Source organism: Camelus bactrianus, chromosome 27 (genome assembly GCF_048773025.1).
Source record: "Camelus bactrianus isolate YW-2024 breed Bactrian camel chromosome 27, ASM4877302v1, whole genome shotgun sequence".
NCBI classification, from domain to species: Eukaryota; Metazoa; Chordata; class Mammalia; order Artiodactyla; family Camelidae; genus Camelus; species Camelus bactrianus.
In genome coordinates, this window is record NC_133565.1 from 12039702 (window position 1) to 12056914 (window position 17213).

General features: G+C 38.0%; 1 long non-coding RNA gene and 2 pseudogenes across 2 annotated transcripts; all 3 read right to left on the reverse strand.

Annotated features, from left to right (window-relative positions):
* Positions 1-12: 12 nt before the first annotated feature.
* On the reverse strand, positions 13-15729 carry LOC105061706 (uncharacterized). 2 transcript variants are annotated; one of them, XR_012502728.1, is made up of 11 exons: positions 13071-15729; positions 12708-12837; positions 11416-11528; positions 11020-11147; positions 9409-9606; positions 8554-8790; positions 7388-7517; positions 6933-7063; positions 3184-3324; positions 2332-2443; positions 13-1643 (listed from the first exon to the last, which is right to left on the reverse strand). It is a non-coding gene; the product is annotated as an uncharacterized LOC105061706 (long non-coding RNA). The 2 variants fall into 2 exon arrangements; XR_012502727.1 differs by having other exon boundaries at positions 9409-11147.
* On the reverse strand, positions 12407-12488 carry LOC123614828 (small nucleolar RNA SNORD116; annotated as a pseudogene).
* On the reverse strand, positions 15302-15386 carry LOC123613394 (small nucleolar RNA SNORD116; annotated as a pseudogene).
* Positions 15730-17213: the final 1484 nt, after the last annotated feature.

A 17213-nucleotide genomic window follows, 5' to 3' on the forward strand; every position in this document is an offset into this window, starting at 1 on the left:
AACAATTCTCGCCTAAATTAATTTATTAAAATTGATGAAATTGCAGTGTATACTGTAATTTCTTCCAACAAGAAGACACATGAGACAGGAGGCAGAAGAGACACACAGATCCACAGAACAAAAATGGAGCCAGTCACAAATGAGGGTACAGCATATGTGCAAGATGGCATTACAGATAAATGGGCAATTATTGGCAAATAATCGCAAGTAATGGCAAATAACTGGGCAACTTTAAGATTTCAAATTAAAAAAAATTTCCCATGACTTAAGAATTTGAATTTAAAAAGGACAAAATAATTAGAAGTTAACATAGGTGAAGAGTTTTATGGGATCAGTAAAAATATCTTTCCAAAATGACATGAAACTCAGAAGCCATAGAAGCGAACATGGTTATACTCAGACATATAACAATCATACACATTCTTATAACAAAAATGAAGTTTAAAAGTGTGTAAAAAATATCTGTAATGCTTGACATTCCAAAGCTTATTCCCCCAATATAAATGAGCTCTTTGAAACCAGGAAGAGACCAAACATCCCCCTACCCCCAAAACTGGACATAAAGAGAAAATTAAAAAATACAGATGGCTAATAAACATGAAAAAAATGATCAAACTCAAAAACCAAAAGAAATACAATTTAAGACAATAGTTTGGGCTATCACACTGGCAAAGATTTTAAATATTCATAAAATTCATTATCTGGGAGGTTGTGGGAAAGCTGGCAATCTTATTCATTGCCATTTGAGGATAAAGTCGTTACCACATTTTTAAGGAAATCTTGTGATCATTTTCAAAGTTTGAAATGTGCATATACTTAATCCCAGTATTTCAACTGCTAAGTAATTTATTATGATATAATAGACAAATGCAAATAATTGATATATAGGGAGGTTCATTGCACAGAAATTTGGTGCTAACATAAATATCTATGAATGAGAAATGCTTAAACATTTAATTATTTTTCATATACAAAACAGTCATGCAGTCATTCAACAAATGACACAGATATGTATTACTGAAACAGAAAAAGGGCATTGAAAAAACTGTTAAATGAAAGGAAATTTGCAGAATAATGTGTACAATATAGCTCCACTTTCAGAACTCCCCCAAAATTGCTTGTGTGTGCGTGTGCGTGTGTGTGCGCATCTATCCAATTAAAGAATGCACACAACTCCCTTAATAGAGGAAAACTCTGAGAGAATTGGGAGAGAGTAGGGCACTTAATTTATATATTAGATGTCTAAATACGCTTTGAATTTTTGAAAAAAAATTTAATAGATCTTATTTTTTAAATTTACCACATGGCAAATGAATATTATAAATTTATTTATGGGAGCACTGAGAAATTCCATCATTTTGAGTTTCTTGTGCAATAATAGTTCCTCTACTGAGGCTCCTGGGATTGAGTCAAGTGGAAGCAAGGGAAACAGTCACCATGCCCAAATTAAAGTCTCATCGATGATATCCCAACATGAGCATTTCTCAGTTAAGCATTTCTTATCTGCAGGAGGTGTCCACTGCAACACAGGCGAGAGAAGAGTTCCCATGCATAAAGAAGACTGTAGCATTGTTTGGGAGAAGCTGGTGGTAGAAGTAATGGCAACCACAGTAACAAATCCACCTCATCTTTATGGTCATCACCTGCAAGGACACAGTGGGGAAAATTGACAAAGGTGAGGAACACATTTTCTAAGGGGCTGTGAAATCTTTGTACACTCTTCCTCCACATGTGCTGGAACAAATCTACCCAGAATACCCAGAGCCACATTTTCAGCAGCTGAGTGCCTGTTGTGGCCAGAAAAATGACTTTTAAACTCCCTAAAATCAAGGATGCCAAACACTTGTGATACCTTTTCTCCTTTACTTGGCTAAAAAATCATGGAGATCTCCAACTATCTCAGATTTTTTATCTGTCTTTTCTCCTCTGTGTTTGGCTCCTTAAAATTCTAGCTCACTCATTTATTTAATCAATTATTTCAGGCAAAACTACTTATCTACCCACCAGTCTAATAATTACTGAGAATCTACTATATCTCCCACACATAATAATTCTCTGGTAACACAATGGATCCAGCCAAGGAGTTTAATTAATTGGATAAGAAAAGTTAAGGAAATTCTTTGTATTAATAGTAAACATAGTAACTGAGATATAGAAAAGCTATGAAGGTATGCAAGAAGCACTGTATCTCTTCACTCATTATGCAGTTTGGCCCTGGGAGTCAATTAGAATGTAACCATAAGTCATCAATCTTCAGAAAATTAACGTCTATTTTTCTACCTAGACATACTTGCGCTTAGAGAGCAAGGACTATTCTGACAAAAATCTTACCTTCAGAGGGCAGCCCTTGGACAACAGGTAGGCGAAGGGCTCTGTCTGAAGAATCTTGTTTTAGGGATTTTTCTGGTATCATTCATTCCCAAAAGAGTTCCCAAGAAGTTACCTTACAAGGGGGAGGAAAAAAAAAAAAAAGAAACACCACTTCCAATGAGAAAGGAAATTCAACTAGAAGCTAGGAAGTCACTCTTTGGTACTCTTCCATATTGATTTCATTTGGAAGCTGGTTCCCACTCTGCTACACAGCTCTGGAATTATAGCCAGCTGCTATGTAACTCTGCACATTTCAGCATCAGCACCTCGCATCACAGCCCTTTTTTCCTGTGCATTTCCAAACTGACTGGATGGCCTGGATCCCACTGAAAACTACATTTCTTTTTTTATTGTTTACTTTTTCTGCTTAGTTGGCCAGGATATTTACAAAATCATTCTAATCTACGTATATATCTATTCTCAATAAAAGTTTATTGAGCGCCTACTGTATGCCTGATGACCCATAATGTGCTTGCGTCACAAAAATGAACTCAAAAACATCAAGGTCATAAGAAATTAAAACTCCACTTGATGAATGAATTGTACAAATAAAGAGCAGAGCAGTAACTTAGTAAGTGGTCTTATAGAGGTAGATTTAGTTTTAGGATAGAGTACTTGAGGAAATACTCCCATTTAGGAAGATCTGTTATGGCCCAAACTCTAACTTCCCATTATTATTCTCATTCTCATCTGGCTCTTGGGTGTGTTTTTAATGCAACTTAGTTACAACCAAATGTCATTAAGCTTAAGAAGAGCAAAATCTATCAATGTCTATCTCTAATAAACATGCAGTTCCCTGCCCACGTAGCATACCTGCAGGTGTGTCCAAAAGACCACAGGTGGGAAGACAGAACACTGACGGAGAAGTATGCGGCCACTTTATTCTCTAGAGCTGACATTCAAGAGCTTCGGCAAATGCATAGACAGTTTTCCTTTCCTTCTAGGCTCTATCACCTGACAGGCAGAAAAAAAAAAAAAGAGGAAAAAATAGTATTTTAGGAAATGATATATGCAGATATAAATATAAATGCACCTACATGTATATATAAGTTATACCCAAGCACACATGCATGTAACCTAATTTAACAATAAAAAAAATCATGTGTGGCTATTCTGTGCTACACACAGACTGGGATGGTTGGACGTTGCAAAGTCCTTTGTGTGTTATGTGCACAACCTTCATACATACATGGTTCTCCCTTCCCCCTGAGGTCCAATAGACTCAGAGAGTGGCTACCCAATACTTACTTTAGCAAGATAAAATACTCCCATTCCATTAAGACTAAATACTATAAGACAGTTTTTTTTACTATTATGTAGAGATCAATGAAAACATGGTTTCTGTGTTACAACCTGGTGAAGTCCAACAGAAGGTCCCAACAATTCCATTGGCAAAAGAAAATTGTTTCTAGCTTATAAATTTTCAAAAGACCATCCTTAGGAAAAAAAAATGCATGCCAATGATATCTAAATACCTAGAAAGATTGGATTAAACTAAATTACTTTTTTCCAAACAATAATCTAAAGTTTTCCCTAAAGCAATACTCTAGTGAAAAGGTACAGTCCTGTGCAATAATCAGAAGTGTATTAATTATTCTTCATCTAAAAGACATCCATAAATACAGTATTTTTATCTATGATTTTGACAAAGGCATCTAACATAAGTCATCATTTATAAACAACCTTAATGTAACTATAATAGTCTAGATGTGACAAAATGAAGAACACACTTGATTACTGTATTCAAATTATTCTCACAAATGTGGAGAAAAATGGCTTACATGTGATTTACTGATTTCCACTTTGCTGATTACCCAATGAACAAATGTAAAACTGTGTATCTATCTCAAAGTCCCTAATACTCTCTCTGGAGTCATCTGCAGAACACCATATCACAAATTTTATCAAATGTATTTACAGATTTTCTTCTATTATCTTATCAATCAATAAACATATTGAAATACTAGATTCATGTAAAGGTGTAAAATTTTAACTAGTACATTAAAGGATATCCTTCCTGGACATCCTTTTTAGACATTTCCTCCTAGTCTTCATTCCTCCCCGCACCCTGCCCACAGGTATGCTGTATATCTGCTTATGTACTATGGCTGTTTGGCAGGTCATGAACCACTGAAGTATTTAAGGTTTCTTTTGATCCCCAAGAACCAATTTTTCACCCCAGGAGGATGATATCGACTATGCACTGTGCATGTTATTTTTTTTTTTCATTTTTCAGTTTTATTAGGTAGAATTGTTACAATTTGACTGCAACATATACAATATATTGCATGTAAATACATATACACAATATACTGCACAAATTTTTAAAATTTACATATATGTACTGTTCATTGTTTCACTCTAAGAACATTTAGAGCTTTAGCTTTTTAAACTTACATAGTTATCAAAGGAATAAAGCCAACCACAAAATAAGGTTTATTTCAAAAAGATACATACACCCTGCTATTAATAGCAATATTATTTATAATTGTCAAGATATGGAAGTATCATAAATGTATGTTAATTTGAGAAAAAGAACTAAATTGGGTAAGGAGTGCAGAGTGTCCTAGTCTGTCATGAACTGTGTTTGGGGGGCAGTTTCCCATTCTCTTCAAATGCTCTGTCAACAGGACACACTGCTGAGGTGTTAGGGATATTCTCTCAATCACATATCTCATTTTGGCCTAATATCATCTTCATTCCTAAAAGGAAGGAACTATTCAAGCACTCTTAATGCCCAATGCCTTTATGCTTTGAGCTAAGAACTGAAATGTCAAAAATCCTGGAATCTACAGGAATGGAAACCACGGAGGACTCATCATATTATTAATGTATGTGTTTGATGTGATTACGAGTCCTCCCAAAATAGATTAAACCACTGACAAGTGAAAACAAACCACTGCTTAGCAACAGATAAATTTGAATGAGTGATGGTATATTGTCAAGAGGTCTTCTGGAAACTTCACAGAGGTAAGTGTTGGTAACAATAAGAATCTAAATATCAATGGCATGTTACTGAGTTTAAAGGGCAACTAGAACCTTGCTTTCCTCCATAACCACCTTCCCTCAAGAAAACAGTGAGATAAACGATAGCTTGCCTGATGGAATATACAGAATCCGTAGCGATGCCCCCTCTTTCATTCCTAATTTTAGTGATTACATCTCACTTTGTTTCTTGGTCAGTCTAACTAAAGTCTCATCAATTTCATTAATCGGTAGAAATCTAACTTTTGGTTTCATGGGTTTTCCCTGAAGTTATTTGGGATGTTATTTTGATATCATTGACCTTTGCTCAGACCTTTATTATTTAGTTCCTTTTCCTTGATTTGGGTTTAATTTTCTAATTTAGTCTCTTTCTTGTTTCTTAGGGTTGAAGCTTAGATTACTTATTTGATATAGTTCCTCTTTTCTGATATAATAATTTAAAATGATAAGTTTCATTCTAGCCATGACTTTAGTTGTATCTCCACTTAGTTCTACATGTTCTTATAATTTTCTTGGATCCATGGGTTCTTGTAAGATATGTTAATTTCCAAAAATTTAGAAATTTCCCAGATTGATTTGTTTTGATTTCTAATTTAATTCTCCTGTGGTCATAGAACATACTCTACGTGAGCTCAGTCTCTTTTAAAGTTCATTGGTTTCATGTTTATAACTTAGCATATGATCTATGCTGGAGAATGTTCCACATGTATTTGAAAATAAATCGTGTCCTGCTGTTGTTGGGTGAAGCATTCTACATATGTCAGATCAAGCTGGGTGATAAGAGTGCTCAAGTATGCTGTAACCACTGATTCTCTACAATGATCTATCAATTGTTAAGGCGAGGGTACTGAAGAGTCCAGATACCATCACTGAGTTGGCTAGTTATGCCTTCAAGCACGTCAGTTTTTGCTTTATGTAATTTGAGACCCTGTTGTTAGGTAACAATGTTTATAACTGTTATGTATCCCAGTTTAATTAGACCTTCTATCATATAACATCCTTCTTCACTTCTAGTAATATTTTACCAAAGACTATTCTTTCTTATGTCGGAATAGCCACTTCAGTTCTCTTCTGGGTATTATCTGCATGGCATAATTTTCCCATCCTTTTTCTTTCAACCAGTTTGTGTTTTTGTTCTAAAGTGTCTCTCTCATAAACAATGTATACCTTTAATTTTTTAAAATGGAATCCCCTAGTTTCTGTCTTTTAAATTTATTATTATGTGGTTGGATTTATGTCTGCTATTTTCCTATATGTTTTCTAGATGTCTTATACCTTTTTGGTTTATCTGTTCATTCTTAGCTGCCTTTTCTGGTATTAGATTTTCCCCTATTGTACTATTTTCAATGGCTCTGGCATGTTTATAAAAGCAACTATGAGCCTGAAATAGGACATATACTAAACACCAAGAATTCCATCACCACTGGACACAGCAATCATGCCATTATGTCATGGAGACCAGCAAACACAATCAGTGACCCAGTTTCATGTTTGACTAACTTAGTCAGACTCTCATTGCCATTGGAGCATTGCAATTCCCTAAGATAATATCAGTGTTCTTAGGACAAAATGCTTACCTTTTTGAGAATTAACACAGGCCTCTTAGGATGGGAGAAATAATTATTCCCAACACTTTCCTATATGTCTTATCTCAAGGGGAAGCAATAAATCTTATCCATATGAAACCCAGTTTTTGGTCCAAGCCAACCTGTGGGAAAGAATAAATGTGTGTCAAGATGACAAGCAGAATGAGTCCATTTGTCAACTAAATATAAGACAGAAGGGTTCACTATGTATATGCATATAATGCAAATTAATTTATCACTCAAATGAGATCTTTCTGATATTATTCAAAAGGAAGATAGTGCAAAAATTCGAGGAAAGGAGTATCTCATATGACTCACCAGATTATTAATGCCTCACACTCTTTGGGTTTTAACAGATACTTCACAAAAGCAATAGAATTCTAAATTACTTAATAAAATAATAAAAAGCTATCTAGGAATATACATTTATTAAAATTGGAAATTACCTCTGGAGTGCATTGTTCTGATTTTTCCCAGAGAAAGAAGCTGGTCCAAGTGACAAAAAAATGGCACTTTGGGGTGGCAGTGAGAATTCCAGGCAGCAAAATATCCCTTCTCTCCAACATCACTTTCAATCTACAAGGTACAAAGGAAATTAGGGAGTATAGAAACAAAACTTTCCTAATGGAATATTTAGTAACAAGTTGCTATAAGGAATACATTAAAGATATTCACTGGGCGATCAATATGACAAGAACAATAATTGCTTGCTCCTTGGAACATGTTAGTTTAGAAAAATTTTTTCATCCTCCATAACTTTATTCATTTTAACTGGGATCTTTCTTTAAACACATTAGAAATCCATTGAGGGTGTATACAAGTGGTTACAGAAATCCATGTTTAAAAAAAAGCCAAGAACTAGAAATTTAATCATTTTACATCTGAAAATGTTTAATACGTTATGTGGTTGAAGCCAGTACTCAGGTGTTGCTCACTCAGTTGATGAGAAAAACAAACAAACAAAAAAATCCAATAATTCAAATCCCAGTGACTGGTTGGCAAGTAAATTAAAATATATTGCAAGGATTCCACATATGATACTTACTTCTGAATTATCATATATTTGTTTCACTTACTAGAGAAAAGTAAAGATTCACAATCAGTTTGTATTTGGACCGTCTGTAAATAGTCCTCAAGAGGCTGATCATCATTCAGAAGCTTCCAGCAGCTCAGACAGCTATGTGAATGGCTCAAGTGCAGGGACAACCATTTGTAGAATTTTCATGACTCGTGTGCAAATTCCCCAGGGTCTGTTTACTACAAGTATATTTATGCTACCAGCTGATGACTCAAAGAGTAGCAACTTCATCCCCAAATTAGATACGTGTAGACACTGTGCAATTCAGTTCCTCTAATGCACGCGAGCTGCTTAGCTTTCCAACACCACAGTGCTTTCTGGGACCATACCGATAAAAACACTGATCTGTAAATATTTTGCTGGGTGTAGGTATCTCTGCTGGACCTCAGTTTCACAGAAGTGATTGTGGATCTCATTTTGTTCAGATTTTCAAATGTGACCCATTATTAGAGTCATCACTGATAACAAGAGTTTCTAAAATAGGGCAACTGTTCAGCTCAGAAAGTGAAAGAAACTCCAAAGTTCATCACTTACCCACCCTCCGCAGTCACAGAGAAGACCCCTCATCAATGGTCCAGGCTCCACAGCTATCGTAGATGTGCCTTGCAGTATGTGGAGTGTTACAGGATCCTTAGAAGGAATGTCAGTATTCTAGGGACATACTGCCCTGAGGATTCCCACTGGCCCCTGAGGATGGGCCTTTCCTTCATTCATATCTCAAGGGAAGGAATAAACATTTTCATTTGAAACCCGAGCTCTATCCTTTTTGACCTGTGGGAATAGAATAAAAATGTGGAAAGATTAGAAGCAAACCTGTTCATTGGTCTGTCAGGCACAAGACAGTAGGGTTCAACATGTTCCTTCCTGCTAAATAAGCTAATGAATTGCACTACTGGGATATTTCTAATGTTATTCTAACAATATTAATTGTGTCAGTCTACGGCCTCCATAAGAGCAAATATTGTTCAACATTTTCTGCCAGACAAATGAAATGTGCAGTCAGACTGTCTGAATGTGCTTAAAATTCCAGGAAAATGTTGGCCTGGTGAACAAGTCAATCCCAACAACACACATGTATTTCTGTAAATTCAACCTCAGAATTATTTTATCCCCAAAGATGATCCAATGGCTTGGGGAGGAGGAAACTGCAAGAAGCTATGATAGGAAAATAAAGAACAGTCACCTAAAAGTCACCTGCAGCACTTAACCTGCCTGAGCTCGGGAACCTGGCAGTTTGCAGAGGATGCACAGGGTTATCCTGTGCCTGATGCTACACAGTATGGTCACAGCAATGCAGGCAGGACTCGCACAGGCACAATAATTACAGACATGTGACTAGAGGGGTTGGGACTGGGCAGAGAGGATAAGTCGGATGCTGAGGCCTCTCACCATGAAATATTTCCTGTCCTAATGTCAGGGAGATGCTCATCAGGCCACACAGCTGAGGGTTCAGTGACATCGGGCAAGCACATCCTTCAGTAGAAAAAGCTTCTCTCTGCCACAGTGGTGAGCAACAGCCTTGACATCACCTCCACACTTAATTCCTATATGAGGCATCCACAGGAAGACTGAGAAAATACAAAAATTCTGGAAAAGAACAAAAAAGGAGCCTCAAAGAATCACCAGATTATTAAGGCCTCACACTGTTGAATGGACAGACTCTGATTAAATTCTTGATTACTTAAAAATAATTACAACAACCCAGGGAAAATTTATAAAAAATGAGAGTGCATCATTGTATTTCTTCTCAGATAAGGGAGCTGGTAGAAATAACAAAGCCATCTCTGCCTTGGTGAGGTGGCTGAGAACCCCATGCAATTCCAGTGCTTTTTCCAACCTACAAGCCACAGAGGAAATTAGAGTTATTGAGAAGGAAAACCTTGCGAATTGAATATTAATTGAGAAGAAATTATAAGGAATTAATTATATACGTTTGCTGACCAACTGTGTGGCATGACAAAAATACACATGTTCCATGGAACAGGAGACTACAGAAAGTTGTTTGTCCTAAGACCTGGCCAAAGTTTCTCTAAAGGACCCTCAGCATCACTCATTAAAATTGGGATCTCTCTTAAAATACATATGAAACAGACTAAAGGAATATGAATATTAACCAATAAAATGCCAAGAATTGAAAAAGCAACAATTTCACAATTAAAAAGATTGAGTGCCCATCTACTTGAATCTATCATCCAAATGTCTAGAAAGTTTATTGTTGGGTGAAAAGAAAAAAAAGTTCTTGAATTCTTATGACTGAGCTAATAATCAAGTCAAACTATGCTCTAAGATATTCCTGTAGATAGAAACTACTCTTAAATTTCCATATATTTGCTTTATCCAAAAAATTGATAAGTAAAGACATAGTATCTTTTGAAGTGACTATGTAATCTACCTGGATAGACTACCACTCACTAACCAGACTGCAGCATCTAAGAAAGTTGTGCGAACGGCTCAAAGTAGACAAAAACGTATCTTCTGGGTCTCACTACTCATGTGCTGGTTCCCAGAGTCTGATGACTGTGAGTGAGTGGATGGTGCCATGCCATCATCCCTAAACCAGACATTTATGTACCTCTGTACAACTCATTTCCCTTAATATATGCAGTCAGGTGAGCTTTCAAACACTCTAGTCCTGGCTGGTACTGCTACTAGACCAGCTGAACGCCCCCCACAATTTTGCCTCCTATGGTCCAAGAGAGGCACCTTAGCTGACAAGTGACCATGCCACTCAGTTTGTTCATATTCCAATGAGATCCAGATTCGAAGTCATAAGTGATCCAGGCACATTAGTAAAAGGGGCTTTGATCCTAAGGTATGTGGTAGGCACTGAGCACTCAGGGTTCTGATACCTTTAGACAAGCTGACCTATTCAATAATGGAGACCAGTCATCACAGTCAGTGACACCCTCATGATTGACCAGCACAGCCAGAGTTTCACTGTCATATGCATGTTACAGTGTCCTAAGAGGAATGTCAGTATTTTCAGGACAAAAGGCTTACTGATGTTAGAACTCCCACTGGTTCTTGAGGATGAGACTATGAAATTATATTTTAATACTTTCCTTCATGTCACCTCTCAAGAGGAAGAAATAAGCTCTTTCATATGAAACTCAGCTACTGGTCAATACCTGTGGAAATAGAGTAAAAATATAGAAAAATTAGATTATATATGTCTATTTGTCAAAAATGCACTAAACAAGAGGGTTTATTATGTACCTTCATATCATTATACTCATATTACTGAAATAGAATGTTTCACAAAAAGGAGACAAAAATATTGGACAACTTGCTGGATAATTAATAACACATTATTTGGATTAACAGATACTTTACAAAACCAATTATGTACTTGATTACAAATCATAAAAAGGAAATTTGTTTAAAATTGGTTATTACCTTTGGAGTGCATTGTTTTGTTTCATCCCAGGAAAGGGAACAGGTGAGAACAACAAAACCAACACTAGTTTATGGTGGTGAGTATTCCATGTAATTCCCAAATCATTTCCAGTCTACAAAGCACAGAGGAAACAAAGGAAGTTGTGAAACAAAACCTTCTCAGTTGAATGTTAACTGACAAAAGTAATAAGGAATTAACTACAGAATTCACTTGAACATCTATATAAGTAGAAAAATTATGTTTGTTACCTAGAAAAGGGTAGTTACAGAAAATCAATTTTTCTAAGACCTTGTTCACAAATTTGACTAAAAATTCCCTCTGACTATTATTTACTGAAGTTAAAACTTCCCTTTAAAGATATAAACCCATTGAAAGAATATGAATATTAGCCAAAGATATCCACATAAAATTCCAAGAATTGGAAATTTAATCATTTCATGTTAAACGTGTTTAATGAAGTATCTAATTTAATCTGTAATCAAATATCTAGAAAATTTCTCCCTGAGTGACAAGAAAAATCTTACTCTAATCTTTTGACGGGTTAGCAAGCAAATTAAAACAGGTCATAAGCTAATGTAATCAATACAATCAACTCTTCGATTTTCCATATTTCTTTTATTGAAGAGAGGAATGACAAGCAAAAACTAATCATTTCTTTCTAACTGACTGTCTAACAGACCTAAACACGCTGAGCATCACAACAGGCTGTAACATCTAACGGAGCTGCGTGAATGGCTCAAGTGTAAGCACAACCATTCCCCACAGGGTCCATTACTCTTGCGCTTGTTCTCCATGGTTGTGAGGGTGCTGCCTGCCAGTCACTCAAAGATTTGTCACTCCACAGTGGTTACCTAGTCTCTGTATAATTCATTTCCTTTAGTGTATGCCAACATCATAGTTTTCCAAAATTGTTGTCCATTTTGGGAGGCACCACTAGCTGAGCAAATGGAATATTCCTCCACACTTCTGCCTAGCATGGTCTCTTGTGCTGGACCTCAGCTCACATAAGTGATCCTGTCACTCATTTTGTTCAGATTCCAAGGAGATCTATTTTTGAAGTCATCATCGATCCAGGCACATTTGTACAAGAGAGCTTGATCCTGAGATATGTGGCAGACACAGAGCTCCCAGGACTCCCTTTCACTGGGACACGCTGGTCCACACTATTCAACCATGGAGGCCAGCATCACTGATGACTCCATGGCTGGCAAGCACAGCCAGAGTCTCATTGTCACTGAGGGGTTACAATTCCCTGAGTGGAATGTCAGTATCTTCAGGACAAATTGCTTACCAGCATGAAAATTCCCAGTGTCCCATAAAGATGAGAGGCAGAATTATTCTTGAAATTCTTCTTCATGTCTGATCTCAAGGGGAGGAAAAAAACTCTTTCATGTGAAACCCAGCTCTTGGTCCATCTTGTACTGTAGAGTAATAGTAATAGAGTAAATGTATATAGTAATAGAGTAAATATAAGTAAAGATGAGAAATAATAATGGCGATGTATCAACCAAGCAAAAGATTAATTAATTCACTGTGCACCTGCATTTACCTATATTAATTCATTTCTTTACTTAGATGTTTTAAACTATTCATCTCAGCAAAGAAAGAGCAAAAATTCTGGAAATAAAGGAGACACAAAGCATGAATAACTCACCATGTTATTAATGCCTCACAGTATTTGAATTTACAGTCTTCAAAAACCATATGAATTCCTGATTTCTTAGAAATGAATGAATTATCCTGCAAAAAAACTTATTGAAAATTGTGTTGTTGTCTCTGAAACACTATTCTTGTTATTCCCAGTTGAGAAAGCTGCTACCAATGACAAAACCAGCCCTTCTTTGGTGTGGTGGTGAGAATTCTGAGCGACAAAATGCACCTTCCATTCAACATCACTTCCAACTACAAAGCACAAGGAGAAATTAGTGAAGTTGAGAAACAAAATCTTCTTAATGGAATGTCAAATATTAAAAGCTTACATAACATTGACCCTAGATAGTCACTCGACTAGCTACATTAACAAAGAGTTACATTCACTCTTTGGAACATAGTGATACACAGATTAATTTTTATAAGACATTAGTCTCAAAGTTCCCCAGTGCACATGCCTCAGAACCATGCATTATAACCAATATCTCTCTTATACACATTTAAAACACATTGAGGGTGGAAGACATGAAATCTATATGAAAACACAAGAAGTTCATTACCTATGGTCACAATGACTTGCCCTATTCAGTCATGGAGATCCAATGTCACAGTCACTTCCCTAGGCTCCAGCATATCAAAGACTTACTATTATTGGGATATTACATTGCCCCTAAGAGGAAGGTAGTTTTCTCAGGACAAAATGCTTACCAGTTTGAGAGTGGACCTTAAAGATGGGAAGGCAGGATTATTCTCAATATGCTCCTTCATTTCACCTCTCTTTCATATGAAACCCAGCACTTGACCCATGCTGCATGCAGGAATAAAGTGAAATGTGGAGAGGGGAGAAATAAATGTGTCCACTGGTCTGCCAGGCGCGTGGTAGAGTTCAAAAATGTGTCCCCATGCTAAAATAAACTAATGTATTTGTCTCCTATGATGTTTCTGACAGCATTTCAAATATATTAATTGTGTTAATCTCTAACCTCCAACAGAATAAATACTGTCCAGTATTTTCAGCCACTAGACACTCAGATAGCTATAGACAATTGTAAAATTTATTTCCTGTAATTTATGTGATCAGGTTAGCTTTCAAACACCATGGTCCCTGTTGGTGCTACTTCTCAATTGAACTCCTTCCACTTTTTCTGGCTAGTACAGCGCCCTGTGCTGTACCTTTCCTCACAGAACTGACTGTGTCAATCATTTTCTTCAGACTCCTCTGAGACCCACTTTTGAAGTCATCATCAGTACAGGTACATTTGTAAAAGGGTATTAAATAAGAGATACGGAGCTCTCAGGATTCCAACACCCTCAGGCACGATGACCCACGGTTTTCAGTCATGGAGACCAATGACCACAGGCAATGACCTAGTCTCATAGTCAGCTAGCTTGGCCGGAGTCTTAGCATCACTGGAATGTTACAGTGCTCTAAGAGGAATGTCAGTACTTTAGGACAAATGCTTACCAGTGCTGGAATTCCAACTGGAATCACTGAACTGTGAGGTTTGGATAGCAGATTGAGTTATGATATACCCCATCATTTCACTTCTCAGGGTGAGAAAAATGAATTCTTTCATATGAAAACAACTGCTGACTCTAAGTTAAATTATAGAAGCAGAGCAAAAGTGAGCAAAGGTTTGTAACACACATTCATTGATCAGCTGGCCGAGTAATCCCTACACTGCAGGCATTCTCACTTACATAGCTTGGAAGATTTCTGGACTGAAGAAGCTCTTTCTGTACCCCAAAAGGCTAAAACCTGGGTGACACAGGTTGGGTCATCTCATGTAACTGAGCTGCTTGAACCAAGAGAAACTATTGATTTTGGTATGTTGGAGTCTCACTTAGCACAGTGAGAATCTTAGACATCCCACTCTAAAGAAAAAACTTTCAGCACCTCGTGTAGGGTTAGCAAGAGCCACATGGAGGCCCAGAAAAACCAAACAAACCAAGGGACCTAGGAATCCCAGGACGGCAGAAAGAGAAAAATGAGTAGAGTGTGTTTCAAGAAATCAAACAATATCACACTAGCCCTGACCTCACCATAATCTTCCCTTCCAGTCTAGGCCATCAGCCTCCTGAGATGCTGGAAGGCAGCACTGAGACCTCGGCATATTCCATGCTTCAGCCTTTGGCAACAGCCCTGGGTCACTAGGTGCAACAGGGAAGCTGTGAAGGCTAGCACTGCAACCCAGTCAATCAGCCCCATCCTGGCACCAACCCAACACAGCCCCAGCACCTCTGAGGACTACAGTAGTGTGTTCTCACTCATCATGTTCAGATTTTCAAGGAATGCACATGAGGGAGTCATCATTGATCCGAGCACTTGCTGGCATGCTGGAGAACTCAACAAGGCAGGCTGATCAGTGCCACAGAGGAGCCAATAAGCTCAGAGACCTCCAGCTGCCTGGGGAATACAGAGCCAGCAAGCCACTGAGCAACAGCAACAATAAATCCTTTTGGGCACAACTCGATAAGTCAAAGAAAATCCAAAAGCAAATGCCAGGACTTGGCGAGGGTAAGAGGAATGCATACTGTCATCCTGAGTGATCCACAGGAAGGGTACTCACCCTGAGAACACCCATTTCCTTCCACAACCTCCGGCCACCACCAGTCACCAGAAAATGGGAAGGTCTCCTTCTCTTGAGTATTGATAAGCCTGGCCAAACACCTCCATCTGACAAGTGGACAGAAATCACATGCATGATTCAGAATTGGACCCAGCTTCTCAGAGAGCATGCTCCATGCAAAACAACTGTTATCTGGGGATAAGCACTCTATCTGCGACATTCATTCCTCAATCCCTTGAGTCCCAATGAATGTGTGCCTGACCCAACGAGGGTAGACAGCATGGCATATGTGTGTGTATTTGTGCGTGTGTGAGTGTGTCTCTGTGAGTGGGTATGTGGATGTATTGCCAAACTGGATCTCTGTGTGTCACTGTGTTTCTTCCAGGGGAGCTCAGTACCTGAAAATGCATGATTTATACTCAGTGCCATAGACACCCGCCCTGCCACAAAACGGCAGAAGACCCTTATATTACAAAGTGCCCATGTCATCTTGAAACAACAGAAGCAGCTGAAAATGGCTAAGCTATGTAACAGTCACTAATACTGTCAAAGCAACCTAAATCAAACAATGCAAATTTTCCATGCATGGAAGTGATATCCATGAGGACAATGTGTAGGGGCAGGTGAACACAAGTGATGTGGACATGGAGGCAAAACCGAGTGCCTATGTCAACAAAGAAACCATTGACTTGAAACTTCACAGCACCCTGAAACTGGCTCCAGGACACAAGTATTCTGTATTCAACTCACGTTCCTATATCATGAGAATCCAGAAAACACTTCCTGTGAGCTATGACTCAAAACATGTAGAAGGCATGCTCAAAGACAGCGGAGGAATGCTGTGAAGACAACATAATCGTGGGTGCAAAGACAAAGAAAATAGGGCACAAGTGTGACAAATAACTGTCTATAACCACATGGGGAAAGAGTCAGGGCACTGAATTTTGAACAAAAGAAAAAACACTCGATTAGTCCACAAATTATACACACAAAACGAGGGGTAGTTGATACAGAAAGATCCTCAGACATTACTTGAAGACGGGGAGCAGGAATATAGGGAACAGAAAGACAGCATGTGAACTGGGAAAAGGCGAACCAAGGAACTCAACCTAGGACAACATGGGAGCACAGAAAAAGAACCAAAGTTAAAAAGAGATTCAATGTCCAATTAATGAAAATGATAGTAAAAAAGGAAAAGAAGAACACTTTTTAGAAAACAATAATCGACTAGGGAGACATGAGAAGCACACTGCCAACAGCAGCCCATCCAGGACCTCAGCAAACATATGCCATGCCCACGCACTAGCAGGGCTAAAGGTCAGCACATGCCATGGGGAAGGGGACCCTCTGGGCCAGAAACGTGGCTCCCGCCTAAAGGAACACTTGAACATTGCACATTCATGGACCAAGAGGCCAAGGGGCTAAAGGCCATGTTTCTGTCAGTCATCTGGAGCCCGGCTGCCAGCGGATCTCTCCCAGGTTCCTGCAAGACACCTTTTGGGAGTCTCTTGGACGAGTCAGCAAGCCAAGGCTTCAGGGGTCTGCTAGCACTGCCCATCCATATGGACCAGAAAAGC